A 25,593-nucleotide genomic window follows, 5' to 3' on the forward strand; every position below is an offset into this window, starting at 1 on the left:
ACTATAGAATCCCATTATAAAAAAGAAATGTATAAGAGTAAGTAATGTTTCTTTTCATCATATCTATTTTTTTGTAAATCTCTCTTTTAAGGACATTTTATAGATGCTTGTTTGTCTGGAATGGTTGAAGTAAACTGTCAGGGTACCTTTGTGGCTTATCATTCTATGTCTCTATGATTTAAAATCAATCTCTCCAATGAAGTTGGTTGCAGTATAAAAACAAACATATTTTATTTATTTTAAATCACTGGCCTAAGCCATTGTGTGTGCATGAGCGTTTTGTTTCCTTTGAACAGATAGAGTCACACTGAAGTTTGTAGGTGTATCCCCTGCACTACATAACCAAATTTCCCTCCCATGACTCGCAAGTCATAAAATATGCCAAAAATGTAAAATATAGTTGTTAAATTTATCAGCATTTATTAAGATACATGGTATTATAAAGTGACTGTTAATATTTAAGTAAAATGTCTTGTCTAAAACTAAAAATATTGTCTTAAGAATCCCTTTCATTCAAGAAAAATAGTTTCAAGAAATCAAACTCTCATTGTATTTATATTTCACTTATGTTTTAAACTGCGTTAGCATTAGGCATTCTATTTATTTCAAGAAATAACACATATGCAATAAGAATGTTAATCTTCTCATAGTGTTGCAAATATACTTTAAGAAAAGTGGTATTGGTAATTTTCTAATTACAAAAAGGAAAACTTCCAAAAGTATTACATTCATTTGTTGGAGTCATTGCATAACAGTTCTTAAAGGGGCAACGTCTTTTACTGTCTATGAGACCAGTGTAAAATGACAATGTGGACAGCAGCCTGCAGAATGAAGGGAGGAAAATGGAAGGGAATGCTAAGAAGAAAGAAGGGAAGGGATGGAAGGAGAAAAATGGCTACTTAGAAAATATAAGAACAAGTTTAAGGAAAACATATCTGGTGAAAATAATGGATTTCTAATTGTTCAATGGGCATTGGTGTCCAGCCTAATTATCTTCTAGGAGTGGCTCATTTAAACAGTGGAGTTGGAGTAGAGCCCGAGGTGGCCACGTGCAGTGAACACGCGCAGCAGCTGTGAGCCTGGCCATGGGGCAGCAGCCCTCCCAGGAGCAGGGCATCACCCTCAATGGGAGTGCCTCAAAGTCCTGCCTGAGCTCTTCTCATTTGGCACCAACAGCATTTTATATCAGTGTGGCATTCATCCATCTAAAACATTTACTGGAATGCAGAAATATGGACTTACCTTGCTTGTAACTACTGATCCTGAGCTCACAAAATGTCTAAATAATGTTGTGGAACAACTAAAGATTGGTTATACGAGTGTTCAGAAATATTGAAAATGGCGAGATCCTTGAGAGATGGTGATTTGATATTGATTGTGACAGACAGCTAAGGATGACAGTACACCCTGATAAAAGTCTCAGAAAGTTATCCAAGATGAAATCCCCTAAGTGATCAGACAGATCACAGCTACAGTGATATTTCTGCTACTGCTGGAAGTTTCTTGTTCATTTAATCTACTGATCCATACAGACAAAGATGTGGTTGCAAGTGAAAAATGGGAAAGCCACAGTTCATTACCAATTCTGAGCAAGTCCATCTGCACTCCTTTACTATGACAATCCACAAAGTAAACAGCATGGTGGCCTACAGACTCCTTGTCCATGACTGAGGATGAAACAAGGTCACTAGTGTAATTCTCAGATGTGTGTTTCCTAAAACAAAGACAACTATAGCTGATTAATTTTTAGATGGGAAAAACTTAGCATTATACTTTACTGAACTGCACATAACTATTCCATTTTTTGGTACCTGTTTGGCTTTCTATAGGGCTGACATAATTTTTTGCACACTGTTCAAAAGGGAACCAGCAGATTACATCAGCACTGTAATGTCAATTCCTTTGAAGGTGGTAATTATAGATGGAAAAAATTGCTATAAAGCTAAATATATACAGATATATAAATATAAATGCTTTCCTAAATCAGACCTTTTAGTCAGGCAGTTTGACTCAGAAAATAGGTAAATATGATAGATAGCAAAAAAGTTCGACTATTCAGAATCTTAGTGTAGGTACTAAAGAAATATAATCCACAATAACAAAATGTTGTTAGGTGTCCTTTTGCCACTTATTTCTTTTATGTAGTTTTGTATAGTTTCCCTACTGAGAAAAATCTCCACTTATTTGATTTTAATGTATGTAATTTACACCTACAAAGCTATCATTTCTGCTGTTAAATTCTGGTGATAGAGAACTCTTAAAAATACCTTTGTGTTTCATAAAATCAAACTTTAAATAACAATGATAAAGTTAAATGTGTGTGCTCAAAAATAATAAAGGAATAATGAATACATAAATAATGGAGTGGGGTTTGGAATATTGAGGAAAATACCTTCAGTACCTCCCTCTACCTGCCTGTTACTAATTATCCTTCTTTATCACTGATTAACTCTGAGAACTTGGACCTATTTTCTATCTTTCTTCTGGATATTATTCTTAATTTTTAAGTAAAATTATATTAAAAAACACTTAAAAGTACAAAACACCATGTAACTAGCAGGTGTAATGTGAATATTATTTACCATTAATAAAATAAGGTAGATACTTCTGGTTTAACAAGTAAAGGAAGCTTAGTTCTGGAATTCAATCAGCTAGGTGATCTGCACTGATCTCTTCAAATTGTATGATCTTGGAGTTTCTACCATTATATATTGTCATCTCTGAAGTGCTAAATTAGTAATGAATTTACAGAAACAAAAATTATGGTGTGACTGAGCTTTTAAATCTATGTACTGCTAAGCAAATATAGAAAGTGTTTTTGTTGTTTTATGACTATTATATAGTTCAGAACCAAATGCCATTTTTCCCTATAAAATGTAATTTCACTAGAACAAAGTAAACTAAATGTAAAATGGTCACATGTAATCAGCTAACAAATGTATGCTTTCTTTTTTATATCCAAGGAATTTCAAATCTCACAAATTTACCTGAAATGAGTTTCTTGTTTGTGTAAGGCAATCTGGTCACGTCTCAATAAGAACAACGCAATCCAGAGAGGAGAAGTTATCTGGCCAACTCAGAAAGACAGGCTAGAACTCAGGACTCCTACGTTTGTGTTCAAATATTCTTCCTACTGCATTGATGCCTCTATTATTTAGTACGCAAATTAGCTGTCAAACAGAAAAAAGTCTTTTGTCATATTTGGATTGCAGCAGCCACTATGTGGCTTGGAAGGAATCAGCCGACATAAGGTGGTATCATCTGTGAAAAGACAGAGGTCATTATTGGCTATTTCTGTGAGGTGGCTTGAAAAGAGGAGGGAAAGAGTGTCAGACTCTGCATGGATCCTTGAAGTTTTTCAGGATAACACTCCATTAACAATGACAAGTTGCCATCTGTTAGTGAACTCTTCCAGAAGAGAGCGAAAGCTACCCAAGAACATTTTGCTCCAGTCAAACTGATTCTCCAAATCCAGCCCTTGGTTTTGTTGCCTGTGCCAACAGATATTCACGGTCACTGGTCAACTTTCTCAGTGAACTAAATAAGTCTCATGGAATAAATTATAAATGTTTCTAAATTATAAGTTGCTACTTGGAAGAAGCCGTCAATTATTGTACTAATAAAAAAGCATTTAAGTTATACTTTAATAACTTTGCCTCCAAGTATATTCAGTAATGCAGCTTTTTGGTTATTTTCTACTGAACTATATATTTGTAGGAAGTGGTATGAGTCTGCTCTGGAGGAAAAAATGAAACTGACCAGTTTATGCATTCATCATAAATTGCATCTCTTCCAGATATCCTGATTTAGAAAGCAATAAATTATGAGTACCTCTCCATTTCATGCATGCTAAACTTGAGAAAAGTCAGGGAATATAACATTTTTACCTTAGCATATTGGCAGCTTAGAAGATATAAAAATCTTTTAATAAACAATATTTTCAGTTGGTTTCATGCAGTTTTATGAAATGCAACTAAATACATAGTATGTTTGTTATTTTTCTATTTTTAAAAAAAGATACAAGAATCCCAGGTTATTTATAAAGGTAGAAACTAAAGTTTTATTTGTGTTAAGAATACATTTCATATTTAAAATATTAGTAGCTAGTCTACAAGAATAGTAATATTTCAAAAAACAATAATCTTGGACATACTGACAATAAAGAATTTTAACTAAACTCTGTGCTCCTGGAAAGTATGGAAGGTTAAGAAATCTGCCCACCCTTTTGTATTCTGGGAAATACCTTAGTGAAAAGCATCACCCTTACCATATGCCTTACACAAAACTGAAAGATGCCCACTTGCTTACCTATCACCCAGGCAGACATAGCCTCTCCACATCCCTTTTTGCCTCATAAATGCTTAAGTGAACTACTTGTCCCCAGTGATCAATTGGAGGAAAATGCTTTTTAACTAAACTGTGGCTAAAGTTCTCTTCTTTGACTAGATTCCTGAACTTTTGTCTACTTGTAATCTGAGCAGCACACAGCCTCTCCTTAAATAGTTCCCACCCTACCCTAACTCGAAATTAGGCTAGCCTCAGCAAAACATTCTCTGGCCTACTATCTCATCGAACCACCCTATCGTCTTGCTGCTCCCACCTGGTTCTTGCCAGTTTTATTTACTTGTCTCCACAAAAGAAAATGTGTTGCCTAATCCTTGAGGTGCTTGCTGATTTTATGCTGAGAATTCTCTGAACTGCAATAGTTTCCCCGCCCCTACCATCGCAATGGTCCCTTTCCCACTCCCTGTGACAATGCCTTTTAAATAAACTCTCTTTACTAAGCCTGATTTTTTTTTAGAGAAATAGTGGTTTCTTTTTTTCTTTTTTAAAGATTTTATTTATTTATTTTTAGAGAGGGAAGGGATGGAGAAAGAGAGAGACAGATGTGCGGTTGCTGAGGGTCATGGCCTGCAACCCAGGCATGTACCCTGACTGGGAATTGAACCTGCGACACTTTGGTTGGCAGCCCGCGTTCAATCCACTGAGCTATGCCAGCCAGGGCCTAAGCCTGATTTTTTGAAATCTGACAGTAAAATGCAATGAATGTGAATTGTTTCAGGTGCTTTGACAATGTCCCTCACAAGAAAGGCTTAAACAACTGCTGACCGAGGTGCCTCCACATTTTGACCAGCCATTATCATCTTTCCATTCTTACAATCATAATACCTTTTCATCTTTCTTTATGAATGGATCAATATTTCACTTTTAATTCAGTAAAATTTTATTGTCCAGCAAATATCCATAAAGAATAAAAAAGGTCATTTAAATTATTTGAATTTACAGCAGGTGATGAAGCACCTGTGATTTTTTAATCACACATTTTAATACCTCATGTAATTTTTCTGACTAAAAATGAAAAAGATAACCCCCCAAAAGCATACCATGCATTCATAGCAATATGAAAGAATACAGGAGTGTGGAGCTTCATCTTCTGGCTAAATGGAAAATTGTGCTTGAGAGAATTGTTTCTCATTACATTAACAAGCAATTCTAGATGAGCCATTTTGAAAGAAAAAATAAAATACTATCTGTGACACCAGTTAACTGGAAACCAGTGACAGAATCTGCTATTTAATTTCCAGAGTGCTAATTAATAAATCAAAGGAAGATTGTACATAATGAATAAACCATTTTAAGTGAGTGGTTTTCAATAAGAAAAATGCATCATGGTTCTGCTTTTTCAGGCTTTATCTGATTTGTTTGTGCTTGCTTCCATAATTTGTCATGGTCAGATTGAGTTTTAAAACTATTCTCTAAGGCAGCTGCTCTGTCACAATATTGATGTTCTTAGAGAATTTAATGAGAAGGAGCTAAATTTTAATATCAAAATCACTGGTGGAACTAATAATGGTCAGACCAAGGACCAGCCCTCATGGGTTATGAATGCAATCTAATATATATGCTTTAAGCACTAATAGTACCTGCTGCTATTTCTCTGTGAATTAACTGTGAGAGAGTGTTTCAGAGAGAGAGAGAGAGAGAGAGAGAGAGAGAGAGAGAGAGAGAGAGAGAGAGAGAGAGAGAGAGAGAGAGTCTGCCAGAACCAATGCATTTAAATCCCTGCATCCCTACATTTACAACATTGGGGAATTTTTATGAGAGATGGAGAGGAAATTCAAAAGGAGTGTTCCTTTTCTGCCTGAAATAAAATGCTGCCTAGGTCTGAGCAGGAGGATTCTACTATGCTGCATATGGATCCAGCTAACTTTGCCTTTTGAATTCTGATTCCTGCCATCTGCCTTGTTCACTGATGATCTGCTTCTTTTCTGCTTGGATAGACTTCCAAGCTCAGCTCTGTTTCTGCTGCTCAGGCCTTGACCCCCATCTCCTGTCCAAACGTACACATTGACCACTCTTTCTGCCCCAGGATGCTGGAATACAGCACCCTTTCCAGCTTCCTGCTCCTGTATTGCCTAGGCTGCTATCAAATTTCTTTCCTTTCTTTGGACCTTGTTCTGAAACTTGTCCCATTTCTTTTGAATCACTTGAACAGGTTGATTACAAAATGATTTGTGTGCAGGCAGCTCTTTCTCAATGATGCTGCTTTGGCCAGATATCTCAGCTACCCTGTTCTAACTAGTCTCACACTCCATTGGAATTCTGGTTGGTCATTACTTCCATTGTTCCTCTTCTCTCTCACATTATTTGATGCAATATCTGGTTATTTTTTAAGTTTTAGAATGTAACATTACTAGCCTACAAATATTATATAATTACAACAGTAATTTTTCCAAAATCCATGTATTGAGGGAAATTTCCAACAAATAAGTACCAAAAATTGAAATATAAAAAATAATACAATAATTTCTGCTCTTTTAAAAAAAGTACATGTGATTTCTATTGTTAGCAATTTTCCTTTTGACTATGAATATGCAGAACAGTAATTAACATTGGTCATGATTTTATTTACTCTAATCATTAAAGAATTAAATCTCTTTGAAACATGAGAGCATATATTGTCCTGTTTCTAATTAACCTAAGATAATTAAAATGGTTGTCTTTTACATCCTCACCTAGTTATAACATTTATAAAGAAAATTTTTCTTAGAAAGAGCAGCATCAAATAGTGTGTGTGGTGTGTGTGTATACACAAACACATACATAGATATACACATATATATTTAGAGTTATGTGTTGAAACTTTTAGTGTGCTTTAACAATGACTTTGGCACATTCTTTGTTCAAAGAATTCACACTGGAATTATCTTACTTTATACTATGCCAACTTCTATGGTGGCCTTTCATTCTGTTTATTTCAAATGCTCGTCCTTCCCACCTGTCTTTGTACTGACTCATATCTTACCTTAAGCCAGAAAGCATGCTGAGCAGCTCCCAACAAACTGAGACCAGAGATGTTTCACAATCTCACTTCATGAAGGACTGTCTGAAGTTTAGCTGCATCTGCCCCTAGAGTCAGCTCTAAGCCATCAGTTTGCTAATGAGCTCGGTTCTTACCATCATGCAAAATGCTCTGGATCTGCCACTGTTCCACAATGTGGGCTGTGTTGTTGAACTTTTAAGTCCCTGGAATTCTTTTTTTTTTATCGGTTAATGTTTTGCAGTATGCTGTAAAGCTGAGGATTTTCCAAAATCAATGAAGTACATAATTTAACAATCTCCTATTTTAATTTTGTATGGGTTTTTCTTCTTTTTGGTGACAATATCAGATTTAAAGAATTGCTTTATATCTACTGTCACATTCTTACAAGAAAGTATATATGACAAAAGATGATATTTGCTTTTGCAAAAAATGATTTCTTATGTCTAGCAAAGCTTAGAATATCTACAGGCTGTAATTACCAAGTACAGAGCCTTCTCACTTTTTTATCTTAAATATCCATTTGATTATTCATGAATGATTATTTTTATATGCTTGTCTCCTTTTGGACTTTCTCCTTTTGGACTTATAAATATAAGTTGTCATTCTGTCTCCAGTTTTTGTGTCACTATTGTTTATATTTGCATTAATTTATTTTTTCTACTTTTTATTAAAGATTTTATTTATTATTTTAGAGAAGAGAAGGGAGAAAGAAAGAGAGCGTGAGAAACATCAATGTGTGGTTGCCTCTACACACCCCCTACTGGAGACCTGGTCCGTAACCCAGGAATGGACTGGAATATAGACTGGAAATCGATCCAGCGATCCTTTGGTTTGCTGGCTGGCACTCAATCCACTGAGCCACACCAACCAGGGCTATACTTGCATTAATTTAATCAACAGATATTTATCTGAATGTGTATTCCATGCTAGATTGTTTTCTTGCACTGTGACATCACATGGAATAGAAGAGAGCTCTGGATCTTACATGAACAGGATTGGGTTGGAAAGGCTAGAAATAGGCAAGATATATAATTGATTAAATACAAAGCAAGTTAGATAGTTACAAGTGATAAAGGGGAAAATAAAGTAAGGGAGGCTTTAAGTTTTGAATACTGGCCAAAGGTGGATTTTTTTTTTTTGGCTAACCAATATTTGATTAAAGATCAGAAGAAAAAGGAAGATGAGCCATGCAGAACATGTCAAGCAAAGGAGACAAGACAAAGGCACTGAGGTAGGAGCATGCATGATATGTCCTAGGAACATCATGGAAGCCAGTATGCTTGGAGCAGAGGGGTTGAATGGGGCAAAGCAAGGGATTCTGGGAGCTGGGAGAATCATTCTGCAATAATCCTGGTGAGTATGGTGGTGGCACAGATCAGGGTGGTAGCAGTGGATATAGTGAAAAAAGTGAATGGTAAATGAACTGAGATGGGACAGAGAAATACTGTTTTAAAGTGGGCAGTAAATTAGAACTTGGATAAAGAAGAATGAGATTTTGATGTTTGTTCTAAGATTTATTTCCAAATCTCATTTCGTACTGAGCAAACCTTTCTGTAGATGATGATCTTTTAATGTCTTCTGCAATATGTTGAAATTTTTATCAAAGCAATTCCAAATTCAAAAGCTCCTTATGAAACTATTCATCTCCTCCCCTCTAATTTTATTGAGCTTATATTATATGTCAAAAATTTTCCCTCTGTTAATCTCTTTGGTATGAGTTAATAACTATGACTAAATAGATTTAAGGATAAGTGTCCCAGAACTCTACTTTTCATCTTTGTGTTTTAGGCTATTTAATTATTATTATCATTTTATCTAGGAAACACTGAAGTTTCTATAAAGCACTTTTTTTCAACATATTGACTGATAGGAATAGAAATGATTCCCAAGATTTTGATCAAATTATAAAATCATCTATATAATACAACAACAAAAAAACAACTTTGCCTTTTCCCCCCGCAAAGCATCTGTTATATGAAAGGCTACAACCTAAGGAACAAAGCACAATGTGGGTGGAGGGTCCTGGGGTGGAATATTTGTGACATCTAGTCAGTCAATGAAAGAAATGAGCATGCCTTTATACAAACTATCATTTAAGGCTGTCGGTTGGTTGTTGTATCATCACTAGTCTTTGATAAATCATACAGGGTTTTCATACTTTCATTATGAAAATTCCAAGGAAAAGATTTTCTCCCAGGTAGAAAAGCATCCTATATTAGATTTATGTATGCAGATTCTATTAGAAATATTCTTTTTTTACTTTCTAGGGGTTAGTGGTAAAATATTGGAGACAGCATTTCCTATTTATAGTACCTCAAGTCTGTTAGCTAAACGCTAAATGCATTGTAGTGACTTATTTTCTACATTATATTTCAATAACATTAAAAGCTGAGCATTTAAAACTTTTAAAAATTAGACCAGTTTAGTGTCTTCATACTTGATTATGCATCAGAATAACCTGGAATGCTTTTTGAAACATAAATTGCTGAGCATCCTCCTTCAGATCCTGCAACTCAATATGTTGGGATGGGAAGCAAGTTTATAGCAAATATTTTTTCCCATTGTTCATTGAACCCTAGTATCAGCCCACAAGATCTCATAAATCACACTAACCAGGCCCCCCACAGGCATTGTTCACTTTTGCATCCTTTTTGAAAATGTATTTTTTCTCTACCTTGAATTAAATACTGCCCTGTAATTACTTAGGCTTGAAACATGTGCTCACAGAATGCATTGTTTTTAATAAGCATGACTATTTATAATTGTTTTCACTTCAGTAAGTCTGATTACTTAATTTTGCCAGTTGATACAATACAAAACTGCTTCTTTTCTAGCAGTTCTTTTAGTCTATTTTTGAGCATGTGTACAAGCAACATCTTATACTGTATTTACCCCATTTGAGCTGGAGACTGGGAAACAGAACATAGAGAAATTTTTACAGGGCACACTTGTCTTTCACCAAGTGCAAATTGAAGGCAGGGAGGAAGGGAACTGAGGGAAATCTCTCCAAGCCACTGAGGGCACTGCACCTGCCCCAGCCCAGAAAGGCTGGAGTCTGGAAAGCAGGGTAGAATTTCTGAGATCAGAAATTTGGGGGTAGGACTAGAGAATAGCAATAGAGTCTCAATTACAAAAAAAAATGCCAGGTACGCTGTAAATTCATTTCCCATAGTTCGGAAAGTAATGAAGAATAAAGATGAGAAATATATGGTAAAATATAAAACACTCTTTATTATCTTTAATTACTTTAAGATGTAATCGCCCATTTAAAATAAAAAAACTAAAATATGTTGGGAATAGCAAGTCAATGGGGAGAGGTAAAAATTGTATACCACTAAAAAGGTTCTTAATATTGTTTAAAGTAGCTTATTATCACATGAATTCAGATTATGGTAAATTAATGATGCATATTGTAATTCCTAGAATACCAAAGAGATACATTGGATTAGCCAAAAGTCTGTATTTTTTTTCTGTTAAATAAAGCAATTTTTCATTTTCACCAATAACTATTGATTCAGATATTTTGAGTATGTCAGCTATCTTCCATGTAGCATAACAGTGATTATTCTCAATTAATGTCTTTGTTTGATTGTTACCAACTTTACCTGGTCTACTTGACCAAGGAACATCATCATCCAGCAAGAGATCTCCAGCACAAAACTCTGCAAACCACTCTTGACACATTTTGCTTGTTTGTTTCAGGGGTGTTTTTACATTTCTCCAAATAATAAAGCTTATTTTTTCCATCTTCAATATTAAAATGGCTACACAATAATTCACCAATTTTCATAAGTATTTTTTAATGCAAGCTGGGACAGCTGTCACTATGCAATCTAACAAAATTATTCCAGATGAAGTTAAAGACAACCAAGCCATCTTACAGAAAAAAAAACATACAAACTTTTTGGCCAAAAGAGACAAAAACTATGCAGTTTGAAGGAATGTGAAAAGAATTAACCAAATGATTAAGCAATAGGTGAGTGTGTTTGGTTTTGTTTACAAATTATGAAACCATTTAGTAAAATAAAGTAGGTTATAAAGGTGTGAAATGGTGGATAAAAAGTAAAAAAATACACAAAACTAAGTCACTTGAACAAAAATACCAACTTTTATAAATACCATATTTTTAAAGCGAAGGAAACTAGACAAACTGCAAATACAAAGTAATATATATAAATCATATACATGATTAATCATACATATGTGTATTAATCATACCTATATATGATTAATCATAACAGGATTTGACAAACTTAAGACCACATACATCAGTGTCTAATTATGACTAAATAATACATCATTGGTATCAATTAATGGAGTTAACAAACTTAAAAAAAGAAATTTATCATTGTATTACAGATGTCCCCATTTCACCACCCCCCCATTTTTCTACCTTCCCCCACCCCTTTGCTCTGGAGTTAGTGAACTTTAAGAGAAACTATCAAAAGAAAACAAAATTTTAGTTTGACTTAAGATTCAGAGCTAACTATATGCTATATGCAAGCACGATGGAGCAAAGTTAAAATGACATAAACTAAACATTTTTTAAAATATTTTTTTAACTTGGCACAAATTGAACCATAAGAAAGTAATTTTATTATTGTGATATCAGAAATATTTGAACTGAGGCCAAACAATGGGGAACTTGACAGAGTAGTAGCCAATGTTTATCCCACATCTTCTTACCCAATTTCCACCTTGACTGCCTTGTTCTTTTTTTCTAGTGACTTTATCCTACTCTTCTTGCTTTTCCTCTTGATCATCCAGTGCCTGTCTGATGGGTCTTTTGTCTTGTATGTGCTGAATTCAATGTCTTTTATTTCTTAATTTTTTTACATTCAATGTTTTAATGTGTAGATCAATTTAACTTCTCACCTTCTTTCCCTACCTCCTTTTTCTTCCTTTCTTTTTTCCTTCTTGTCTCTTCTCTCCCTCTCCTCCACTCTTTCTTTTATTTTTTGTTATCTATATAAATATCTAAGTCAAAAATCAAAACTCATCCATGATATTTAGCAAAAAGTAATTTATTTTTTTAAATTACAAAATTCTTGGAAAGGATGGAAGAGCAACAAATCTAAAACAATTTTTTACCAGAGATCAGAAAGTTGCCATTTTCCCTGGGTCATCCAGGAGTCTATTCTCAAATCCAAGTTGCTGGAGGCACAGCCACTGCCTCTGGACAGTTCTGTCACCCACTGCCCCTACTGGGAAAACCAACTCTGCTGGAGGCCACAGTCACATCCAGTCAGCAGCCTCTGATACTGCCTCCACCACTAGAGCAAAGATCAGAATAACTTTTTCTTCCTGTCATCTTGTATGTCAGAGTCTTCTATTGGCCAGCACTAACTAACTATAACTAGCAAGGGGATCTGAAAATACAACTTTAAGGCTTCCAAACCTTCTAGGAAACAATGGTAATATTGAGGCGACAGACAAAAGAATATTATCGGTACTTTATCTATCATCTATCTAGCTATCATTTACCTATATGACACCTGTTTAAAACACTAGTCACCAGTCCTGACTGGTGTGGCTCAGAAGATTGACCTCCAGCCTATGAGCCAAAGGATCGCTGCTTCGATTCCTAGTCAAGGTAAGCGCCTGGGTTGCAGATGAGGTCCCCAGTTCTCTGACTCTTTTTCTCCCTCCATTCTCCTCTCTCTAAAAATAAGTAAACAAACTCTTTTTAAAAAAAAGACTAGTTAATGACATGTCAATCTTTTAAGATGGAATTATCATTGATTTAAACATACTGATTAATTTTAGTTGATAATACAAATTTCCATATTAACAAAATTACTACAATAGACTTGTAGTGATAATTCAGTAATTAATATATTTTCTCTTTTTAACTTTTCTTTCTATTTTCTTTGATATTTCTGAAGTTGAGGTCCATTTAAAAATCAATGAATTCAAAAACAAGTTAATTTTTTATGGAAAAGGTTATTAAATTAGTATAACATACAAATCTATATGTATGTTCTAAACAATTCACTATGTGTCATTATTATTGTTTCTTGCAGCTTATCTTAATGCCTTTACATGAGGAAATTTTTAATATATTTTATTGATTATGCTATTACAGTTGTCCCATTTTTTCTCCCTTTTACTCCCCTCCGCCCTGTACCCTTCTTCCACCATTATTCACCCACCTTAGTTCATGTCCATGGGTTATACATATAAGTTCTTTGGCTTCTCCATTTCCCATATTATTCTTGCCCTCCCCCTGTCTATCTTCTACCTACCATCTATGCTACTTATTCTAAGTATCTTTTCCCCCTCTCTCCCCCTCCCATTCCCCCACTTATAACCCTTCACTTGATCTCTATTTCTGTGGTTCTGTACCTGTTCTAGTTGTTTGATTAGTTTGTTTTTGTTTTTGTTTTAGGTGTGGTTGTTAATAATTGTGAGCTTGCTGTCATTTTACTATACATATTTTTTATCTTTTTCTTAGATAAGTCCCTTTAACATTTCATATAGTAAGGGCTTTGTGGTGATGAACTCCTTTAACTTGACCTTATCTGGGAAGCACTGTATCCGCTCTTCCATTCTAAATGATAGCTTTGCTGGATAGAGTAATCTTGGATGTAGGTCCTTGCCTTTCCTGACTTGGAATACTTCTTTCCAGACCCTTCTTGCCTGCAAGGTTTCTTTTGAGAAATAAGCTGACAGTCTGATGGGAACTCCTTTGTAGGTTACTATCTCCTTATCGCTTGCTGCTTCTAGGATTCTCTTCATCATTTTATCTTGGCTAATGTAATTATGAGGTGCCTTGGTGTGTTCCTCCTTGGGTTCAACTTCTTTGGGACTCTCTGAGATTCCTGGACTTCCTGGTAGTCTTTTTCCTTTGCCAGATTGGAGAAATTCCCCTTTATTATTTGTTCAAATAAGTTTTCCACTTGTTGCTCTTCCTCTTCTTATTCTGGTACCTCTATAATTTGGATGTTGGAATGTTTAAAGATGTCCTGGAGGTTCCTAAGCCTCTCCTCACTTTTTTGAATTCTTATTTCTTCATTCTTTTCTGTTTGGTTGTTTCTTTCTTCCTTCTGGTCCACTCTATTGATTTAACTCCCAGTTTCCTTCCCATCACTATTGGTTCCCTGTGCATTTTCCTTTATTTCACTTAGTGTAGCCTTCATATTTTCATCTAATTTGCAACCAAATTCAACCAATTCTGTGAGCATCCTGATCACCAGTGCTTTCAATTGTGCATCTGATTGGTTGGCTATCTCTTTATTGCTTGGTTGTATTTGCTGTGGAGCTTTGATCTGTTCTTCTATTTGAGCCATTTTTTTTGTCTTGTCATGCCTGTTATGTATGAGGGGTGGAGACTTAGATGTTTACCAGGGCAGAGCAGCCCAGTAGTTGGGTTGTGACATTGTATGTGGGGGTAGGATCCAAGAGGGAACAATGACACTTGCTCTGCTCTGTGTCAGATTTCAGTCCCTTCTGCTGCTTCCCCCAGGCAAACTGGGCCCTTCTGGTGCTGATTCCCGTGAGTGCAGGCCTGTGCATGTTCTAGGACCCTGTGGGTCTCTCCAACAAACTCTCCTGTGAGGCTGAGAGTCTTGCTGTGCCTCAACCCCACAGGTGTTTTCAATCGGTGTTTGAACCTTTATTTCCCAGTGCTGGAGCCCTGGGTTGTGAAGTCTGCCTCACTCCCCCGTTTTGCCTGGTTTATCTGTGCACAAATGTGGGACCGCCTGGTCAGGCAGCGGGCCTTCTGTGCAGTGCGTGGCTTCACAATTGCCGCCTCGCTGGGTCTGCCCATCACCACCCTGAGCCTGGGGTCTGCCAGCTTCCACTTGCACACCCAGTGTCCGCCCACTGCAGTCCTGTCCGTGGGGTGCCTTGTGCACCCGGTGCCACCACTTTTTGTTCAGTGACCCCTCTCCACCCTGCTGCCCATCTCCACCCTTCCTATCAGTCTGGATGAATGTGTATATTTTAACTCCTTGGTTGTCAGACTTCCATACAGTTCAATTTTCTATCAGTTCTGGTTGTTATTTTATTTCTAAATTGTTGTTGTCCTTATTTTGGTTTGTGAGGAGGCACAGTGTGTCTACCTATACCTCCATCTTGGCTGGAAGTCTTTATGAGGAAATTTATTTAACTAGATAGTTGGTTTGGAGAAGGAAATAAATTGACTATTGGTATTAAGTACATTTAGCAAGGAAGTTTTTATATAGATTTCTCTAGCTAATTATATCCATGAATATTGCCATATTGTAATATTTTCCTTTTTTCTAAATCTTCTAGAAATATTTAAAACATAGGACTTATTTGCTAAATACTATCATTACAAATTATAAAGCAACATTGATTTAGTAATTGACATATGTATATGATATGCCCTTTCCAAACCCTATGATACCTAGATCTGACCTTTTTTACAGATTATATGTAAAACTTACCTAGTGATTGTTCAATATGAGAACAGTTTTCAGTTTTAATTTCTTTAGCTTATCATAGCACACAGCTCTTATGATTGTTGACACTGTTAAATTTCTTAATCTATCCTTCTCTATTCATATTCCAGGCATTCTGACCACAAATGAGTCAGGGTAATTTGAATCCCAAAGTCAAATGGTGACAACTTTATTGCTCTCTGTGCCCCAGGAAAGGCTATTTCCTGCCCCTTGCATTCTCCATATATTTACTCTTTCTACATTTTCTTAGAACACACATTTTCTATTCCTGGGAAGCCATTGTTTAATTTATCTCCTTCCTGTAGACTTTTTCTAGCTCATTTACCTATTCTTGCTCATAATCAGTATGTAGTTTCATGTTTTAATATGACATATTGCCTAAAAGCATAAGATGTGAATAAAACTTCTTGAATTCCTGTTAAAGATGTACTACTTACCAGACTAGTTGTAACCTAAGAACTTTACATAACATATCTTAACCTCTGTTTTCTCATTTGTGAAATGTAGCTCATAATAGTACATACTGATTAGAGTAGCTGTGACCTTTAAATAAAATCACATCAGCCTATTCCATTGTTACTGGCTCACAAAATCTCTCAGTTAGGATTATCAGTTATTGAAATCTGACCTTCCAAATCTTTGCTTTTAATTATTAGAGACCATTGCAAATATTTCAAAAGTTAAAAAGCAAAAATGAAAATATCAGCATTATAATGCTCCATAATATCAAACTTTATGCATATTTGATTTTGTTATAAAATCATTGTTAATAATTTTGGCTATTTGCACTTCTGCTAAAATTTAGAAATATTTCATGTAACCAGTTTTCATCTGAAAATATAATAAGCTAAATGTGAGCTAATGTAAAATGTTTAAATAAATGAACACATGTAAATATAAAAAACAAGAATTTAATTTCTTATGATGTGCTGTCTCTTATTTTCTTTTGAGGGCAGGTGAACCTATGTTTGACTGCTGTTGCTTGATGCCATAAATAATGAAGGTATGTCTGCCTCTCAAGATGCCATTCATCTGTCATTCTTTCTTTTCCACATAGCACATTGTAGAAGGGTTTATTGAGGGTTCTTCATTGTATGTGTGCATTTAATCCTTGCCTAAATAACTCAGTTTTTGCAATCCTCTCCTTCCACATACTCCATCATAACTATCATCAAGTGGTTTTTGCTTTCATGGGAAAGTCTAGTCATTTGCCTTCTAAACTTTGGTAGTAGTGTCCTTTGTTTGTTTCAACATTGTTAAAAGTGAATCTAATAAATAGTGTTCTAGTTACAAATTTGCATGGATTTTCCCAAATCATGTATTTCTAGTTTTATTATTTTGTATGTAAATTCCCAGACCACAAGATTTTTAAGCAACACACTGGTGATTATAGCAGAATCAGGCAGTATTTACCTCCAAAGAAAGAGTGCTTTTAATACATGGTCACTTAATTAGCAGTGAAGTATGAAACAAGAAGGTTACACTTTAATTTTTCTTTCTTGACAGACTGTGGGCCAGTTGTTAAAGCCATAACAGCTTGCCATGTCAGAAACCCCTGGGGGTGCTCCCCTCATTGGGACATCAGTAGACATTCACCAATATCATGAGACTCTTAAATCAACCTCGGAGAATAAAGTCAATATTTTGAGAAAAAGATGGTAACCTAGGGAGTAGTATTTGGCACTTTGCCTCATGGAGCATGTGTTACTTTGAAAAGGTACACAATTCAGTGAGTGTCCTGACACTAGCAAAAAGATAAGAGAGGCAATAAATGATAAATGAGATCTTGCTAGCAAAATGTTTTAGAGTGACAAAATGTATAAAGGCCAGGTAATACATATGAATAAGAATAAAATAGTCATTTTGTGGAGAACATAGTGAATCCATTCTTAAGGCTCATGAGTAAAACGAGATTTTCTTTTGGAATATTTGGGACAGTCTGATAATCTTGCAAAAACACATCAGTTAACAAACCTAAAAGTAAATGTACATTTCTAGAAATGAAGGGGCTTAAGGATGTAGTTTGATATCATAAGCATGCTCCCAAGTGGTATTTTCTCCATGCAAATCTTATAAAAACAATTTCAGAAGATTCATACTCATTAACTCAGATCACTGACAAGTAAAATTCTCAAAGATGGCATAACAGGATAAACTGTTCTCTTTCTCTGTGAAGTTTTGAAACACTTTACTTAGCTAAAAAGAGAACAAGGAGATCCTACGTAGTATCAGACAGAAACAGTGAACAGTTTCTTCTTCCTTGACCACACTTTTTAATCTAGTATATAAAATATGTTTTCTATTTAATTGCTTCCCTAGGTAAATAAACATTTTTCTATTTTCATGGCTGATCTCATTATAAAACTAGAGCACCCTAGTGTTTCAATATATGCTGTGTTTGAACAAGAGATTCAAAGTGAGCAACAAGAGTGCAGTGATTGTAAACATCTGAAATAAAACTTGAGTTCAGCTCTGTCATTCTATGTATAAATCATGTTGTAATCCTTGCAAACACTTTTCATTGACTTTTTCCCTTTTCTTAGATAATGCATTGCAGTAATTTAAATGCATTAATTTATTACTTTCCTCTTTTGTTTAATACTGTGCTATACTGAGTTGGAGACATGAATTTCACCTGAACTTCATGTTAAGTGATTGCAAACTGTTATTAATTAATCCTCAAAATCAATTTGTATACCTGAGTCTTTATGTTACTGTATACCAGAAGTTTTAAAAATTAACTTCCATATGAATATAATGTTTGTGTAATGATAAATAGTAAATACACTAATTCAACCACACATATAACATTGCATATGATATATAATCATCTTCTAATGTGGCCTTTCCTGCAAGCAGGCCGCTTCCACTGGAGTCCTTGGTACAGCACTGTGGTTACAAGGAGAATTTTTCAATTGGTTTTAAGTCATGTGCCACTGAGAATAATAGAGCACTTAAAAGAAAATTGATCTAAGAAAGCAAAGGGAGACTCAGAGGATAGCTTTTAGATGGTAAGAAGGCTTGAGATCTGGTGACCAAGATAGGAGGTTGGTTTTAGATAATTACTCAGAGAGTTAATCTGTCTGAAAGAGTGAGAGCAATGCACACTGGTGTACAGAGGAAGAGGAGCTGGGTAGATGTTATCATCTGGTGGCACTTTCAGGGTTGATTAGAAGAACTCTTCTTAAGTTACTCATAATATGAACCAATAATTTCAAAACCCAAATAAGACTGAGTTTCATCTATCACTGTAATCCTTAACCATCTTAATTCATCACAGGAAAAGAGATTTAACAATATTGAGTGCCTACTACAAGCCAGACCAAATGCAGAGTAATTTACATATGCTACATCTTTTAGTCCTCAAAACAACCTTCAGGTGCAATTATATCATTTGCCACATAAGAAAACTGAGGTTTATAGAAAGTAAGAAGCTTATAAGAGGCCAAAATGTTAGTAAATGCAGATCTTGGCCTCCAAACCTATGCTTTCAGACTACAGAGTCAGTGATATGCAAACTTCAACATAATCAATTTTTCTAATGGATGCATATTCATCATGTAATGCTTTTACTTTTCTTAAGCTTATATGAAGCAAACCACTTGGCTACTAAATGAAATCTTAGATATATCTTGATACATTTAGTGAAACTTTTTGGATGTTTTGGACAATATGGGATTAAAATTAAATGATGACAGAAAGAGAAAAATAATAGTAGTTTATGCAATTAATAAACTTCCAACAATTCTTCTATTCAGAATCAGAAATAATTATAAGTGTTATCAGTAGGAAGAAAGCCTGCTGCTCAATCTAATAACAGTTCAACAGCAAAGTGGGATTTTCATTTATTTGTTTATGAGGAAAAAGGCAGTTATCTGCATTCGTAATTTTAAAAAGATACACTTTTTGTATGTCTTTAGTTTTAAGTAATTTCTTGTCTTGTAAGTTTAAGAACACTAACAAAGTTGAAAATGTGTGTAAGTCAATGTACTGCATATTTTCCTAGAACCAGAGATACATGGGGGGAGGACTTAATTTTCCTAAAATTGCATAATATTTCAGAACAAATATTTTTATATTTATAAAAATATTATCCTATATAACACATAGCACTATGACTAAGAAGAACATTTTCCTTTGATGAGGAAAGCCTACATTTATTAGAAAAAAATGACAACCTGTGGCCAAGATGGAGGCATCAGTAGATACAATTTGCCTTCTTGCACAACCAAAAGAAGGACAACAGCAAAATTAAAAACAAAAAATAACCAGAACTGGCATAAAAATTGAACTGTATGTAACTTCAGCAACAAAGAAGTTAAAGAAGAAACATCCATCCAGACTGGTAAGAGGGGTAGAGACAGGCACCAGGCAGAGAGGACTCGCTCCAAGGTGGTGGCTGGAAGAGAAGGGTGGGTGAGGTGGTGGCTGGTATACTGGGCAGTACCACATTTGCTTGAGGATAAACCAGGAGGAACAACTGGGGAGTAAGACAAACCACAAAACCCAGGTTTCCAGCCCATGGAAATAAAGCCTCAAAACCTCTGACAGATAAAACTTGTGGGGGTGGCAGTGTCAGGAGAAACTCCAAGCCTCACAGGAAAGTTCTTTGGAGAGATTTATAGGGTCCTAGAACATACACAAAACAACCCACACAGAAATCATCCCTAGAAGGGCCCAATTTGCTTGTGAGTAGCAGGGGAAATGACTGAAAGTTGGCCCAGAGCATAGCAAATGGATTGTTCCCTCTCAGACCCCTCCCCTACATACAGCACCAAACTGCAGTGACATGGAATGCCCCGCCATGGAGAATACCTAAGACTCTGTCCCCTACTAATTAACAGGCATGCCAAGACAAAAAAAATACATTACCCAAATGAAAAAAAAAATCAAAGCTCCAGAAGAAATACAACTAAGCAATAAAGAGATAGCCAGTCTATCAGATGCAGAGTTTAAAACACTGGTAATCAGGATGGTCACAGAAATCATTGAGCATTGTAGCAAAATAGAGGAAAAAGTGAAGGCTATGGAATGTGAAATAAAGGAAAATGTATAAGGAACCAACAGTGAAGGGAAGGAAAACAGGTCTCAAATCAACATTTTGGAACAAAAGGAAGAAATAAACATACAGTCAGAGCAGAATAAAGAAACAAGAATTTGAAAAAAATGAGTAGAGGCTTAAGAACCTCTGGGACAACTTTAAATGTTCCAACATCTGAATCATAGGGGTGCCAGAAGGAGAAGAGGAAGAACAAGAAATTGAAAACATTTGAAAACATAATGAAGGAGAATTTCCCTAATCTGGCAAAGGAAAAAGACTACCAGGAAGTCCAGGAAGCTCAGAGAGTCCCAAAGAAGTTGGACCTAGGGAAGTACACACCACAGCACATCATAATTACATTAACCAAGATTAAAGCTAAGGACAGAATCTTAAAAGCAGCAAGAGAAAAGGAGATAGTTTCCTACAAAGGAGTTTTTATAAGACTATTAGCTGATTTCTCAAAAGAGACTTTATGGGAAAGAAGGGCTGGAAAGAAGTATTCCAAGTCATGTAAGGGAAGGACCTCCATCCAAGAATACTCTATCCAGCAAAGTTATCATTTAGAATGGAAGGGCAGATAAAGTGCTTCCCAGACAAGGCCAAGTTAAAGGAAATCATCATCACCAAACCCTTACTAAATGAAATGTTAAAGGGAGTTATCTATGAAAAAGAAGATAAAAATATGAACACTAAAGTGACAAAAAACTCACAGCTCTTAACAACCGAACCTAAAAAAAAAAAGCCAAAACTAAGCAAACAACTAGAACAGGAAGAGAATCACAGAAATGAAGATCACATGGAGGGTTATAAGGGGGGAATGGGAGGGGGAGAGAGGGAGAAAAGGTACAGAGAATAAGTAGCATAGATAGTAGGTGGAAAGTAGACAGGGGGAGGTTAAAAATAGTATAGGGAATGTAGAAGCCAAAGAACTTATATGTATGACCCATGGGCATGAACTAAAGGGGGGAATGTGGGTGGGAAGGTGTATGTGGGGCAGAGGGGAATAAGGGGGAATGGAACAACTGGAATAGCATAATCAACAAAATATATTAAAAAAAGAAATGGAGACGTTAAAAACTTTATATGCATGCCCCATGGATGTGAATTAAGGTGGGAATTTCCAGAGGGAATGGAGGGTATCAGGTGAGGTGGGGCAAAGGGGAAAAATTGGGACAATTGTAGTAGCATAATCAATAAAATATATTCAAAAAAAACAAATAGTTTTATGTTAGATGACAATATCTTTTACTTTGTAGATAATACTTCACTCTCTAATGACTATTAGCTAGAATACTTGCCTATTTTGATTACATATGCATAAATATATTTTTTTGCTCTTTGTAAACTGGTCATCCCTTTCACTTCATCTTTTAAAAAATCTTGACCTGAGCCAGCCATCTTAGGGTTATAGACTAACCCTGAAATCTGACAGGAAAAACTTAAGTAGCTATTGCCCAGGTTTTATAAACTCAACATCAAATTATCCCTGCTGCTTTTGGAGCCCATACACCACCGAGTGTCCTACAAGCAAACATGTCTTGTTCTAAAAACACCTACACCTTTGAACCAGAATTTTCTAAGTGGGTTTTTGCTAGTTCACAATAACTGTGTCACTGTCTTGGCTGCATACTCAGTCTTCCAGTCCTATGGGTTGGTGTCCTATCTGGTTCTCAGAAAAACTCCTTCCTATGAACTAAAATCAATCACTGTGTGCCTGAGGACTTACTTCTGACATCTTCAACATTATTTGCTACTTGGAAACTAAATAGATTTATCTCTTTGTGCCCAGGACTATTATTGTCTGTTCTTGAGAACACACTATTACTTATGTTAGGTACCAACAAATCTTACTATAAACTTCGTTTAGTTTTGAAAACACTTTGGGAGTAATGAAGACTCCTATATCTGTCTCTCTTTTCCACCTTCCTCCAGCTCCCCATACCATGTGAAATTTTCTTTGCCCCATAGCAGTCCATCTCCTGTCTCACTCCTTATCATCCTGTCTTTCTCTTTCAGGTTTATACACTTGACTATTTTTATTGTATTTGCTTTATATGGTTGCATGATTGGAGAGGTTAAACAATCTGTTTCTCATTTTATGCACTGTCTAAAGTTAGACATTTATTTCATCTACCAAATGCCACATGAATGCCTAGTATGTACAATGTCCTACATGAAACACTTTGTTCACAGAAGTGAATAAGTGTCAGAAAAGAGATGTCTGTACTATGTTTGTGAACAAAAAGGGACAATTTCTTCCAACTGGGTTAGAGAGTGAAAACTACACTATGTGTTCTGTAGGAACAGAGGCCAGCTGTATTCTATTTACATTATATTGCATGTGCAATACCTTACAGTGAGCTGGGCAATGTTTTAGCTGAACAGTGAAAGAACATGGGGAAGGTGGATTTTTTTCTTGCTGTGAAGGCCAGATTGAGTCTTTATTTATACAGGTTTATTCAGTTAATGAAATCATAAAAATGGACACCAGATATATTCAGAACACTGAGAGATGTCTTATGTGGCCCACTCCATGATGTGTCCTAAAGAGTTTCACAGACAGAACAAACTGAAAGGTTTCTTACAAAATGTGGTTAAGCATTAAGCTTAGAGATATCTAATGAGGAGTCTCCATAGAGGGGAGTTTTAAAGCAGAGATTGATAAGATTGTCTGCTTGTATAGGAATAAACCTTGATAAATATGAACATTTAGAAGGTGATATGAGAAACAAGGTCCTTAAAAAATTATAATCATAAACTCCATCATATGGTGTCTGAAAGTCACCTTCCTGCATGAAGACATTGAAGTCTGGGGAGAAGAAGGATCTTAGTGGTTGTAATGACCAATTTGAATTCCAAAATGAAGAAAAAAAAGGCAAGATCTTTTTTAAAAATTTTATTTAAATTGTTGTTGCAGTACAATTTTCTATCTTTTACTCCCATCCCAACCCACCCACCCAACCCTTCCCTCCTCCCTCCCATTTCCACCCACCCCTAGTTTTTATCCATGTGTCCTTATACTCATTCCTGTAAAACCTTCTCCTTTCCCCATGAAATTCCCCTGAAATTCCCTCTCCTCTCCCCTCTGAACTCTGTCAGCCTGTTCTCTATTTCAGTGTCCTTGGTTATATTTTTCTTGTTTCTTTGTTTTGTTATTTAGGTTCCTGTTAAAGTTGAGATCATATGGTATTTGCTAAGTGAAATAAGCCAGGCAGGGAAAGACAAAGGCAAAATCTTTTTAAAAATTAGGAAGAGAATCAGAATACTGCAATAACACAACAGCAAGTGATAAATAGAAAAAGTAAGACAATATTTTTTAATCCTCAACAGAGGATATGTTATAATTGTATTTTTTTATTTTTTAGAGAGAAAGGGAAAGAGAGAGAGAACCATTGATGTGAGAGTGAAACATCTATCACTTGCCTCCTTTACACATCCTAAACTGGGATCAAACCCACATCCTAGATATGTGCCTTGAGTGAGAATTGAACCTGCAACCTGTTTTTTTAAAAGATTTTATTTATTTATTTTTAGAGAGATGGGAAGGGAAGGAGAAATACGGGGAGAGAAACATCAATGTGTGGTTGCCTCTCACATGCCCCTTACCTGGGACCTGGCCTGCTACCCAGGCATGTGCCTTGACAGGGAATTGAACCAGCAACTCTCAGCTTTGCAGTCTAGCACTCAATCCACTGAGCTACACCAGTCAGGGTGAACCTGCAACCTTGTGGTGTATGGAATGATGCTCTAGGCAACTGAGCCACCCAGTCAGGAAGTAAGTATATTTTTAAGTACATTTTATTGATTATCCTATTACAGTTGTCCAATTTCCCCCTTTGTCCCCCTCTGCCCTATACCCCCATTCCCCCAGCATTCCCCTCATTAGTTCTTGTCCGTGGGTCATACCTATAAGTTCTTCTGTTTCTCCATTTCCTATGCTATTCTTAACCTCCCCCTATTTTTTACCTAGCATTTATGCTTCTTATTCCCTGTACTTTTCCCCCATTCTCCCCCTTCACAACCCCCACTGAAAGCCCTCCATGTGATTTCCATTTCTATTTTTTTGATTCTATTCCTTTTCTAGTTGTTTGCTTTGTTTGTTTTTGTTTTGTTTTATGTTCATTTGTTAATAGTTGTTCATTGTCCTTTCACTGTTTATAGTTTGGATTTTATTCTTTTTCTTAGATAAATCCCTTTAATATTTCATATAATAAGGGCTTGGTGATGATGAACTCCTTTGGCTTTGCCTTGTCTGGGAAGCACTTTACCTGCCTTTCCATTCTAAATGATAACTTTGCTGGATAGAGTAATCTTGGATATAAATCCTTGTTTTCCATGACTTTGAATACTTCTTCCAGCCCCTTCTTTCCTGTAAAGTCTCTTTTGAGAAATCAGCTAATAGTCTTATGGGAACTCCTTTGTAGGTAAATCTCCTTTTCTCTTGCTCCTTTTAAGATTCTCTCCTTATCTTTAATATTGGGTAATTATGATGTCCCTTGGTTCATGCTTCCTTGGGTCCAACTTGTTTGGGACTCTCTGAGCTTCCTTGACTTGTATGTCTATCTTTCACCAAATTGGGGAAGTTCTTCTTCATTATGTTTTCAAATAAGTTTTCAATTTCTTGCTCTTCCAGGTCTCCTTCTGGAACCCCTATGATTCGGATGTTGGAACATTTAAAGTTGTCCCAGAGGTTCCTAAACTTCTCCTCATTTTTTTTTGATGTTTTGTTTCTTTTTTCTATTCCAGGTGAATGTTTATTTTGCCCTTTTGTTTTAAATCATTGATTTGAGTCTTGTTTT

General features: G+C 35.7%; 1 pseudogene; it reads left to right on the top strand.

Moving 5' to 3' along the window:
• The first annotated feature begins 1,085 nt into the window (after nucleotides 1–1,085).
• On the top strand, nucleotides 1,086–1,671 carry LOC123818926 (annotated as a pseudogene).
• The last annotated feature ends 23,922 nt before the right edge of the window (nucleotides 1,672–25,593 follow it).

This window comes from Phyllostomus hastatus, unplaced genomic scaffold, assembly GCF_019186645.2.
Source record: "Phyllostomus hastatus isolate PE091 unplaced genomic scaffold, TTU_PhHast_1.1 phas_contig_29, whole genome shotgun sequence".
Taxonomy (NCBI): Eukaryota; Metazoa; Chordata; class Mammalia; order Chiroptera; family Phyllostomidae; genus Phyllostomus; species Phyllostomus hastatus.